The sequence below is a fragment of the Sceloporus undulatus genome, chromosome 2 (genome assembly GCF_019175285.1).
Source record: "Sceloporus undulatus isolate JIND9_A2432 ecotype Alabama chromosome 2, SceUnd_v1.1, whole genome shotgun sequence".
NCBI lineage: Eukaryota > Metazoa > Chordata > Lepidosauria > Squamata > Phrynosomatidae > Sceloporus > Sceloporus undulatus.
The window spans coordinates 26,261,352-26,274,378 of record NC_056523.1 but is presented as its reverse complement, the minus strand read 5'-3'; the positions used below and the strand labels follow the sequence as shown (position 1 = coordinate 26,274,378).

Genomic DNA, 13,027 nt, shown 5'->3' with positions numbered 1-13,027 from the left:
GGCACCAAACTGGGAGGGGGGGTGTCAATCAGATGGTGAAAATAATCCTGGTAGAACATGGAAACACCCAAATAAGTTTATTGGGGGGCTGCTATTCCACCCACCACACACACACACAACGCAGGTTAATTGATCTCAGTTTTTTTCCCTGAGTTTTCCTAAAAGATTTGTATTGTTGGCTGTGTGGATAATCAATGTGAATAGACTTGGCATAAACCAGGATAAAATTCTGCATGCCTTGAATGTATTTTGCATATATCTGCATCATTGGCTTAGAGGTGAAAGGAAAGTCCTAAACTGCACAACTCATATTATGGGAGCATGTAATGTGAGGAACATGAATCAGGGACAGCTAGACCTAGTAAAACCTGAAATGAAATATACAGTTGGCCCTTCACATTTGCGGCTTTGAGTTTTGTGAATTTGATTATTTTCAGTTTTGATTAATATATTCTCTCTAGGTATCTCTTGATCCTCCAGCACAACTCTGCCATTAGTTGACCATAGAGTTGTGCTGGAGAACCTAAAAGTTCCTAGCAAAAACATTTCTCTAGGAATTTTTAGGTCCTCCAGCAGGATTCTATGACCAGCTTCTGGCAGATGTTGACCATAGTGTTGCTCTGCAGGACCTGGAGATTCCTAGGGAGGTGTTCTCTCAGGTAAAAAGAATAGTGTTATTTTTTTAAATTATTTGTGGTTTTTCCACATTCATGAAGATCCTTCACCCCTAATACCAGCGAATGTGGAGGGACCACTGTACAAACATTGCAATACTTGGGGTGAGCAAGCTAAAGTAGGTAGGAATGGCTCATTTTGAGTCAAATCATTACTTGATGTTTTACTTGGGAAATGAAAATTTAAGAAGATATGGGGGTGGCATTTGTAGTGAGGAGAGTTATAGCAAAAACAGTCAAAGGATAGGATGCAAAGTTTGACCATAAAATATCAGTAAGACTTCAGAGAAAACCTATCAGTGTAAGTTTATGCTGCAACTACAGAGGCAGAAAAAGAAGAAATTTAAAGATTCTGTGCTGGTGCTTGGGAGAAAATTGATCACACAGTAAAGCAGGACTTCATATTAAATATAAGTGTTTGAAATGCAAAAGCAGGAAACGGAGGAGCATCATGGACTGTAGGGAAAATTGGCCCAGGATCAAGAAATGAAGCAGGAAAATGACTGATTGAATTTTGTGAGGTCAACAGTTTGCTCATCACTATTTTACTTTGGACATGTCATGAGAACATATGACTCCCTAGAAAAGACAATGATGCTTAGGAAGGTGGAAGGCAGTAGGAAAAGAAGAAGACCCCATTCCAGATAGGTAGACTCAATCAAGGAAGCTATGGGTGCACTGAGCCTGCAAGATGAGAGCAGGGCTGCTGATGACAGGATGACTTAGAAGTCTCTCATTCATAGAGTCACCATAAAGTGAGGTCAACTTGTTTGCAATTAACAACAACATAATTAATGCAGTAAAATACACTGAAATTTAATTCAGTAAAGCTGAAATAACTGAGAATCTCCTTTCCTTTTTTAAAATATTGTAAAGCTAGCCATCTTGACCATAAAACTAAGCAAGGCAAAGCAAAACAAAACAAAAATGAAGTCCAAAATATATGTTGTGGTGATACATTTATTGGGGCCAACCAAATGGCACAAAATACATCACACTAATTTTCAAAGCTCACAGGCTTCTTCATGAATCAAAGATGATAAAACAGCAAGCAAGAAAAAGAAAGTGTTAGTGTTGTTGTTGCAGTGTCTGCACTTTTATTTAGGAAAGCTGTAGCTATTAAAAATATATAGTTACCCCACCTATGACTGTGAGGTGATTAGGAACAAAGGCAGTAAAATGGAGGTAATAAAGTTTGCCTGTCCTTTCATACACCATGCTGGCTGTCTTTGCCTGTATAAAGGGAAGGAAATCTGGCTGAACCATTTGGTTATCTACAGCAAGAGAGATGTGAACTGTACCATAAGAGAGAGTGAGACAGCCACCTGAAGCAGGGAGATGACTCTGCTCCAGGTTATAGTCTGAACCAAAATAAGTTCAACTTTTTGGCTAACTCCTTTTACATGTTTGGAGTTCTAGCAGGGGACTGCAGATATTGCATACTCTTGACCAACAAATTGTACACTCTTTCTCGCTCAGATGGTTGATCTCTTCCATTGAGAGTTCAGGCTAAAACCTGGATCAGATTCAGCTCCCCACTGATATAGGGAACCCCAGCCACTACTGGTTTTTCATGGCTGCATTAAGCACTCCAAGCACAGACTGATTTGTTTTAGTAATAATTTCCCTGTGGATGGTAGAGAATCAAGGAGGTCACTTGCTGTTGATGCTCTAAAAGTCTGCAGTATTGGATGGGAAGGTACATTGTGCCAGTTTATGTAGGGACCTGGGGTCCCTTATTCGCTAAATAATGTCAGAATCCCCCCCTTCAAAAAAAAAATCTTGGTTGCCCATCAAGAAATGACAGTTCCTCTCTCTCTCTCTCTCTCTCTCTCTCTCTCTCTTTCTCATTTTAGTGTAATCTGCTGGCCTTGCTTTCATTGCTGATTTTCTGCATTCCCACCCTGAAACTCTAAAGCTGACTTAGAGCAAGTTATCTTCCCACATAATTATCAGCCCTACAGGGTCAACTCAACAGCCCTGGATTAGCTAGCCAATTGCACCACTTATTTAACAAGCTTTCACTGTGGACAATGGGATCACAAAATGAGAAATCACATTGTAATTAAAGCATTGGGTTTTTTCCCCCCAAAAAAGAAATCTCCATCACCGTTTTTCTTCTCCTCCCATTAGCACATTCAGGCATCAGCATTTGCAGAGCCATCCAGGTCAAGGAGGTCTTGAGGAACTGCAGATTGCCTTTTTCTCCCATTAATATGAGCAACAGGGGAGGGGGCGAAATCATTTGAATATAATAAAGAAGCACTTAATTCTCCCAACAGTGCTGCTGTCAAGCCCTGCATGTGTAATTTGTGCCGACACTGATTATATGTTTTATATTAGTATATTGTCAAAATACCCCAGGAGAAGCACAGTTCAGTTCTAGGGATGGCCTGAGATCCTCAGCAAGTAACAGTTTCAGTACTTAGGTTGGAACCAAATACTACAGCAAACATGAGGATGGTCACCAAAACCAGCAACATCGTATCTCAGTCCCTCTTTCATCCTCCCAGATTATAAACCAATATTCTCCACTGGCTGCTGTTACATCCCATGTTGGAAGAGAGTAAATTCACTTGGGGGCTAAATCTGAATTTTATAGATGTGGTGCTTTGGGCATTGGACTATGACTTTGGTGACCAAGATTCAATTTGCTGCTCAGCCATGAAAACCCACTCTCAGCCCTAGATAGGTTCAACATAGGGTTGGCATAAGCCAGAAATGACTTGAAAGCGCACAACAAATCCAAGGCACTGAACCTATTTTGGGAATAGGGTTATGCAGCTTGTATACTTCTGTTGAAGTTCCAACTAAATTCCAGAGTGCATTCATCATCACACTGATAGGGAAGTCACCATTGGTCTTCCCCATGCTGGCTCCTTTCTATAACTTGCATTGCCTTTGACTGTATTGTATTGTAATATGTTACAGCTATGATATGTGAACCGCTTTGATTTGGAGGAAAGGCGGTATACAAATAAAAGTTTTATTATTTATTTATTTATTTATTTATTATTTGGCCATGGAGGCCGGTGCTGATGAGATTTGTAGACCAAGATAGCTGGAGAGCTCCAGGCTGGAGAAGGCTCATCTGATGTTATTACATGAAGATATCCACATGAATAACAACCAATAAAAGGGAGGAGGGAATAGGAAAATCAGTGTGTAGACATCTCACATCAGGAGAACGAGGAGAAGCATGGTCAGGCTTTAGAATTTTTTAATGCATTCTCCCAAATGAATGAATTCTAAGTTGCTCCCATGGTACTTAAAGTGGGATCAAACTGTTTTAACTGTGTAATGTGGATGTGGCCACATTCATTATTTAAAAAATAAATAAATTGCAAATACTTTCCATTTCATATAGGAAGAACTTTGAAACAAATATAGGAAATGCAAATATACCCAGGTTGGGAACAGTCATTATCCCACACCTCTTCAAATGTGTGATGGTGCTACTTCAGTTCCATCCTCTGCCTTCTGCATGTTGGCCTTCAAATCCCTGCTTCCCTGCTCTATGCCTTTCTCAACTTGCCTTTTGATCTGCATTTTTTTTATTTCTTTTTATTTATAATGCAATTGCATGATCATAAAAATCCATTAAGTCAAAATAAAGAGAAAAAAAGAAAAGAAATTGGGAAAAAAGAAAAAGAAAAACTAGCTTGTTTGGGAATAGTGAAGGCAAGGAGGAAAGGAGCAGAACATGCTTACTCATACCATGTGACTGCCTTCATATCATAATTGCATTAAGACTATTTATATCACACATGAATCAATAGTAGAAAAGCAGTAGGACTGGGAAGTATTGACAGGTTTGGCTATCAGTGATAAAGAGTACTCCAGTGACAGATGGATTACAGATCAGCTACTAGACAGATGTATGTCTAGTAAGTTGGTCTTTATGTCAGGCATGGCCATAGATTCTGCTATCCTACTCTAATTCCACTTTTCATCCCTTGTGTCATAATGTCCACAGAGAAATTCCCAGGATATGTAAAAGATTTTTGTTCCTCACAATGGCCCATCTTAAGAAATAAAATCTTCCTTTACCCATCTCCATCTTTCTCTTTATTTATTTTTTTAAAAAATGAGATCAAGATACTATTTTTAGGTTAGCTTGTTTTTGTCAGTTTTTCTACACTGATTTTTGCAATTTGCACAATATAGTATAGGTAGCCTTTTTGTCTCTGTGCAAAACCGGTGTCTTTCCATTTCTAAAACTAAATGGACACACAAAGTTAGGGTAAGAGACAGCAAAACAGAGCAAGATGGGCTTACTGATCACAAAGGTACAAATAATACCAAAAAAAAAAGTAAAACTACTTTTAATCATCCACAGAACAAAGCAACTGTAATTTGCATTTTGCAATACTGCACATATTACTGCAGTGGACAAAACCTGCTCATGAAGGGGACACATTTTTTCCACCTCCACCCAAACATCTTGTTGCCTTGGGATAACATGGTTGGAGAAGCTTTGTCAGCTTGCTTTGAGTTGAGCTTTTCCCATTTACCACAGGAGGACAAATCAAGTCAGGGTTAACATCCCTGTCTGCTACTGTAGAACTGAGGTTTAGGACCTTAAGGCATTTGGAAAATTGGTATCCCCCAGCTTCCATCTAGTTCCCATCTTACCAAAGGAAAAGCTGCTGCACTGAGGGACAAGGAACCAAATTGCCAATGTTTCTGTTGTACAAGTTAATGAATAAGATAGACTCACATGAAAGAAATTGGTGTCATTTAGAAGGCAACACTTAACAGCCTAGGTTTACAGTTGCAGGCTGGTTTTCAGATGTCTGCAGATTTCTTGTGTTGTGGGAATCAAAAGCCTCATTAGCAAAGTAAATGTTTTTGAAGCGCTGATGCTGCCCGCATTTTAAAAATGCTGCACACACTCAAGCATCCGTAATTTCTTGCTTCTGAGGCAATAAGCCATAGTTCCAATGAATGTAAATTGCATCTAGTTCTCACTTTCAGATGTTATTATTTAAAGATGGATGGGGTAGTAGTCAAATCCTGCTCTAACATCAGCTGTTTTCACACTTTGGTACCCCAGTGGTGTTGGACTCAAATTCCAGAAGCCCCAGTCAATAAGAGAAATGATCAGACATGCTTGGAATTGTAGTGCAACAACATTTAAGGGGCTGCAATAAGGAGTCACTATTTCAACTCCATGGTACAAAGTAGAATGAAGGAGAAAGAGAGTGTGGGGGCTGGAAATAGCTATCAAGAAGTCAATATCTGATATATTTAAAAATGGCTCATATAATACACTGCAAGATTTCCCCCCACATGACCTATATAGAAATGTATCAGTTCAAAGATAGTTAAAATACAATAATTATAACTAACATGAATATACCCTTATGCAGATGGATCTTGTAGGACCTTTGAGATTGAGTGAAAGACTCAGCATAAGCTTTTGTATACCACTACTTCCTCGGGTTCATGGGTAAACTGGCGAAAGTAGACTGAAATCTACAAAAGCTTATGCTACAATGTATTTTGCTCAGTTAGCATCAAAGGTGCTACAAACCCCTTTGTATGCTGATATTCCAGGCTAATGTGGCTATGTCCCCCAATGAATATACCGTAAGATTTTTTTTCTATTGGAACTGAGGGATAGTGACATCTGCCTAATTTCTACAGCCATCTCTCTCAAAAAGAAGAAACTGATACTGAGGTACAGCTCATTGGGCCATTTCCAGTTCAGGTTCAAAATGATGGTGCTGATCTTTTAAGCCCAAAATGTTTAGGGGTCCCAGTACTAAGCATCATCTTCTTCCAAATGTCCTGGCATATGTAGCATCCCATTTAAGGAATGTTCACTCTAAGAGTGTCGCCTGGCACCCACACTTATCTTTCCTGATATGAGATAAAGACATTTTTCTTCTCCCCATTATTATACGTTATTAAGGAGCCCTGGTGGTGCAGTGGTTAAATGCTGGTACTGCAGCCACAGCATCATACATTTGACCTTAGAAGAGGGCTCTAAGGTCCATTCAGCTTTCCATCTTTTCATAAGTTGGTAAAATGTGTACCTAGCTTGTTGGGGGCAATTAGCTTACACATTATAGGCACACTTTGCACCCGCCTGGCCACATACTAGGGTTGTGCAGGGGTGGAGTGACCGCACGACCCACAACCCTAGTACATGGCTGTGGTGTAATAATGGCGGTGCCCTGTGTACATGGGCACCACCATTGTTACATAACAGGTTCTTTTTTTGCCAGAGGGAAGCTGCGCAGTTTGGTCGCTGTGGCTTCCCTCCAGAGGAAAAACAGGCACCGGCAGGCTATTGTTTTTTGGCGGTCTGTATTGCGCCATAAACTGCTTAGGTTTATACTTGCTATTGCTATTGTTATACATACATTGTGGCTTTTTATTATTTATTTTAAGGCCTCTTTATATTTTCTAAATTGTATATACAGTACATATTGTTGTTTTGTGTTTGTTTCATTGTGTGAGCCTTCCTGAGAACTCTCTGTCATTGGGTGATACTCTGAGAGCTGCGTGGGGAGGAAGTGTGGTGTGTCCCATTGGGATAAATGGGGTATGCACCCATGGTGTGCTACAGCTACAGCACTCCAGCTAGAGCAAATAGCTGTCCAGCCTCTCTTTCTAGGTAATACATTCTAATAATAATAATAATAATAATAATAATAATAATAAGTTTTATTTATAAACCACTATTCTGTGTTGATCATAGCGGTGTACAGGTAAAAAAAATTACCAAACTGTTCTAACCATCAAGAGGTTCTTTCTAACATTCAATCAAAATCTACCTTCCTGTATCTTAAAACCATTAGACCTGGTTTTAGAAACTCAAGTATCAACACTCAAATGAGAGGGAAACTATCAATGGGCATCTGAACACAATGCTGAAACAGGAATTTTCAGAAGCCTTTTTAGGGGAGGCATTCTGAAGAAGAGGTGTCTTAGAGAAAGCAGGGACTAATTTTTCAAAAATTATTCAGGTCCTTTAAGAGAGCTATGCAATTGTTAGAAAAGTTCCTTTGCCACACACACTCGCAACCCGCCACCCTGATTAATCAAATTTTAGAAGAAAAATCCAAAAGCTTTGAATCATTTGGTTCAATTATTTGACTAAATGTTGCAAAATGTCTGCAAATGTGCACAGATGCTCTTGCCCAGCACAGATGTACATCTGTAATTCCACCTTCTGGATTTTTCCCACATGTCTCTTCCTTGGGAGATCTGCTTGAGTATTTTCCTTCATGCATGGCATCCGCATACACCTGGAACGGTTGGTGTGATATATTTTCTATTTGGGAAAAGCTGCCATGGAGAATCCTGGGAGCTCTGCCATCCAGCACTGAAGCCACAAAGGGGCACTCTGTTACTGAGTGCGATCGATCTGGATGATCCGGCTATGACTCCACTCAGTGACTGTTTGCATATAATCCTTGCACAAATACACATTTTGGTAATCAGCTGTGGATTTCAACACACTCCAAGCCTTAAGTGCTATTAATTATATCATCCACTCAGCCATCCGTAAGAACCATTAATTACAAAGTAGCAGCAGCAGCTGATTTTCTTCCAGGCTATTCTTTCATTGCAATACGAGAGAGGATGGTCTTATAACTCCAGAAGAAATATGTTTTCCAAAGGTCACCTTCAGATATCTTTTAAGAACACACACACACACTCACAAAATGTGTGTCTATGTAAAACAGGATGAAGACAAAGCATTTTCCTCCTGTAAATGTTTTAAAGGCTGACTTGCTTTTAAATAGTTTGAAAAGCTGTAAAGAAAAACAGCAAAGCTTTCTGCATCACATTTCAGGGGACATTTTCATCTCTTGAATTAGTTTGCTTGGAGTGGTAAGAAACAAGCAAATAGAAAGTAATCTATTTTTTCTCATTTCAACTGAATTCTAGGAGAAGCTAATATTAGCAGAAGGTTTATAGACATACACAACAACAACAGTTGTTGCAAGTGCTAGCAGAAATCTGAAACCGCTGCACCTAAGGTACTGAAAATGAAGAGGTGGGCGGAAGGAAAGGCGTTTATGAGTGGGTGGAAAATCCATATCTCAAACAGAAAGTGTAAGCAGCTAAGAGAGAAATGCAATTACTTTACCCAGCTAATAATAATAAATCCGGTTATGCTTATGGGAATGTTATTCCCTAAAGAATTTTGGTGCATTAATATCTGCAGTGCTTAGAGTTATGCCACGTTGATTCTGAATCAAATCCCATCTTCCCCCTTCAAATGTAGCCCACAAAATGTGGAGTAGTATTATACAAGAGCATTCAGTTTGCTCCGATGGATGCTTTCAAATAGAAAAAGCCAAAGTGGGCCTGTTTTATTGCATCTGTGACATTGCATATCTGTTGTTAAGCCCTTTCTGTTTCCTTAAGTGCTGAGAAGTCTATGGTAATAGTAAATGATTGGGGTTTGGGGTTTGTTTTGGTGAAGACTTGGGCCCAGAACAGATGGGCAGGAAAAAGTGGCACGATCCTGCTTTTTCCCAAAGTGGGTCAAAACCCCACTGCCCACACAGCTCACTCCCAAAGCAGGCTGAATATGCATGGCACAACATCAAGCCATGCTACTGGGTAATTTTTTTCCTTGCTTCTCTAACATGCAAGGACACCATCACACAAACACATGGCTGGCAGCCTCTATGTACTCCCCATGTCTGCCCAGATGCCATCCCATTACATGGCCACAACCCCATTGGGATAGTTGCACTTTCATTTCTTTGCTTTGCTGCAGCCCTGTACTTGTATCAGGGAGTTTATATACAGGTGCAAAGATGTACATCTTCTACCTTGAGTCAGACTATCCCAGCTTCTTTTTCTTCCAGTTTTTAGAAGAGATCTAGATATGGATAATTTTCATTGTCTCACTCTTGTTATGTGCCTTCAAGTCATTTCTGACTTACAGTGACCCTAAGGTGACCCTATTACAGAGTTTTCTTGGCAGAATTTGTTCAGAGGGGGTTTGCCCTTGTCTTCCTCTGAGGCTGAGAGAATGTGTCTTGGGATTCTTGCCTAAGGTCACCGAGTTCCTGTCCATGGCTCAACAGGGAATTGAACCCTGGTGTCTCAGGGTCGTCATCTCAACCCACCACACCACACTTGCTTTCTCATTCTGCAATGCTAAAAATTTGGAGAATGAAGGGAAGTTTAATGGAGGGCAAAATTTATATTTGGAGGGGACAATACCTTCATTTTGGCCCATCCCTGAAATCATGGCAATTCAATTGGAATCAATATGTTTTAATTGTGCAGTGTGGATGAATCCATATATAAAACCAACTAATATTGGAAGCAAAACTATCCTGCAGCAGGCAGGACAGTTACAAATCCTACTCCATTTTAGCCACAACAACATCAGAGATCCCCCTTGGCAACCCTTTCTCAGACTGATTCCACCCTTTACCTCCCAGCTCCCTCTGCCTCAGGCTCTTTCACAAATAGGAATGGGAAATAATTAGAGGCGAGTTGAGATACTTACTGAAATTATGCATTTCACCACAGATGCATTTTTAAAATATCAATGGCTAAAAAAGTATATAATTGGAAACACACATATACAAACACACTTTAGTTCATTGGGAAGATCTGTAATGTGTATGTTACAGAAAATAGCCAGAATTCTGTTGGATAGTTATGAATGTGTAACCAAGCGTTAAACATTTGTGACTACTTTGTATTCATGATCCCTATGTATCTTCTTGTTCAGGGAAGCCACATGAATACACATACAGTGGTGCCTCGGGTTACGAAATTAATTCGTTCCGCGGCCGCTTTCGTAACCCGAAAAGCCTTCGTAAGCCGAATTGCCATAGGCGCTAATGGGGAAAAGCCGCGATTCCGTGCGAAAAAGCCGAAAAAAGCACCAAAAGTTTTTTCGTAACCCGAAAAAACATTCGTAACCCGGAACAATGATTCCCTATGGGATTTTTTCGTATCCCGAAAATTTCGTAACCTGGGTATTTCGTATCCCGAGGTACCACTGTAATGGGAAAGTAAGGTTACTTGGACCAATCTCTCAGTTTTTTATGTGTTCATTCATAAATATCTGCATGGCAAGGGGCTAGACTTGGTACCCTTTGAGGTTTCTTTCAGCTCTATGATTCTATGATAAATCTGTTCTCTTTCATTTTTATATTAACTGAGATTTTAATTTTATTTATTTATTTGATTTTTATCCTGCCTTTCTCACCAAAGGGACCCAGACATTAAAACCACACTAAAACCACGATACCCCACCACACAAACACTTGATTTTAGTATGTTGACATAGCATAGCAACACTTTTTTTCATGTACATATATCCAAAAACATGCATTTTTATAAGTAGGGATTGTATATATGGAACAGTTAACTAGATTTACTCATCCACATATCTTCCCACAGTTGCTTCTTATTCACAACGATTACTACGATTAGAATTCCCCCCTCACCTACTTTACTGGGCATCAGCAGCATGGGAAGAAGGTGGACCATTCTGCTAGAGATCGGAGCATGGGTGAATGACATTTCCATCAGGTTTGGGAATGTTGGGCCAGAAGAGGTTACACTCAACTTTTTTGCACAGCTAAAAAACCTGGCTTACCTTTCATGGTTTGATTACTCTTCTGGGATGCAGCCGGGTATTATCACTCACATTTTGTCACCAGTGCTGCCTCCTGCCTAAAACCCAGCTCCCAACCCTGATCAGCTGACCAATTTGCAAAGCCAGGAAGCTCCCGACTTTGCAAATCAGTCAGCTGGAAGCCGGGACTTAGGTGGGTTTTAGGCAGGAGGTGGCATCGGCAGCAAAATGTGAGTGATAATATCCGGCTGCATGCTGGAAGAGGATTCAAACCAGGAAAGATAACCCAGGTTTTTTAGCTGTGCAAAAAACTCCTTAGTTTAGTATACTTAACTATGGCCCGTTCCGGATGGGCCCTATGGGGTGCCGTCGTTACGCACGAGGGGCGACGCTTCTTGATGTGCCTTGCCCCTCGCGCGTAATGACTACATCAAAATGGCAGCACCGCATACAGATGGGCGTGGCTATTTTGATGTCTCGGACATGCAGCTTGCGGACATTGCGCACCAGAAGTGGTGCCGTGAGTGAACGCCTCGTGCCTTGCGGCGCATCTTCCGGGGGCCAGGAAGAAGCGCCATTTTGGCGCTTCTTTGTTGCTGCGCCCAGGAACCGCGCAGTTTGGCTGCTGCGGTTCCCGGACGCAGCAACCGGCAGCAGCGCGAAACCGCCCGTTTTGGGCAGTCTGTAACGCGTCTATGTATCTGATGGAGAATACTGGCCATTGTATTTTCAACCATACGGGGTTGCCAGCTAGCTATCTGAAAAATGTGAAGTCTTTGGATAAAGCCCTTGGTGGGTTTTGACTCATCATGGTGAATGTGTGTATGTCAAAGGTGGGGCCAATGGCATCTGCAATCCCAGAATTGGGGTTTTCAGACCAGCCCTACTGTCTCTTACCATCTCTGTAGCTAATGCCTGAACATGGCATGAGTTTTCAATTGCACTGCATATGTGATTTCCCCCATTGCAATCAAGATTTCTTGTTGGAGAATGCTAATAAGCAGTTCACTGATTGCTTAATCTCATAATTTTTGCCTTGTGTAGGGCACAAAATGTTACTGCATTTAAGCAAACATCTGATTTTATATTTAATCATTTTTCAGGCAACAAAGTACCTTCAACGAATGCTGAAACACAAGAAAATGGAGACAGAAGCCCCTTTTGTTTACCGCTGAAATGTGATTTAAAGCACAGAAGATGTCAGCGTATTCCACTGAGACACTAGATTCTTCCACAGGGTTTTTTATTGGCCCTGCCTAAGCGTTATTTTAGTTAAGATGCTTGATAGCTTGGGTTTCATAGAGAATGTCTTTAAATAGTTGCTTGAAATTTCTTTGTGAGTAAATCTTTTAAAATTATCCCTTTGCCTACCATGAAATAAAGCCTTAAAATAACTGCTTCTCTGGTATTTTGGATATATTATGAACAGTATTTTCTGCATCACACTAATTGGTATTTTGTTTTTGCTTTTAAAATATGAATTTCACATTTTACCATAGCACTGCTTTCAGTGTTATTTTTCCAAATAGTCTAGATCTTTTGTCTTAAAAACATTGCATTTGATTCAGGGAATAAAAATATGTCATCCGTCCCCCCAATAATCTACCTGTTTGAGCCAAGACATTAAGGCTTATTACCTGGGTGGTATGTATGTGTGTGTTTTATTTACAGTTAATTCACTATTTTATTTTCAGTTAGTCATCTATTATCAAGTTTCAAAGTTCAGACTCCAGCCATTTGTTGCTGCCATTGTTATCATGCTATGAACTCATTGCAGGAG

At 40.3% G+C, this 13,027-nt stretch overlaps 1 protein-coding gene across 7 annotated transcripts in view; it reads left to right on the top strand.

Moving 5' to 3' along the window:
- The window catches only part of FHIT (fragile histidine triad diadenosine triphosphatase), a 1,035,018-nt gene extending 1,022,380 nt beyond the window's left edge, over positions 1-12,638 (top strand). For all 7 annotated transcript variants that reach the window (XM_042455374.1, XM_042455375.1, XM_042455378.1 and 4 more), the window contains one exon: positions 12,351-12,638. The gene's annotated coding sequence lies outside the window, so the exon portion shown is untranslated. The remainder of the gene's footprint in view (positions 1-12,350) is intronic.
- Positions 12,639-13,027: the final 389 nt, after the last annotated feature.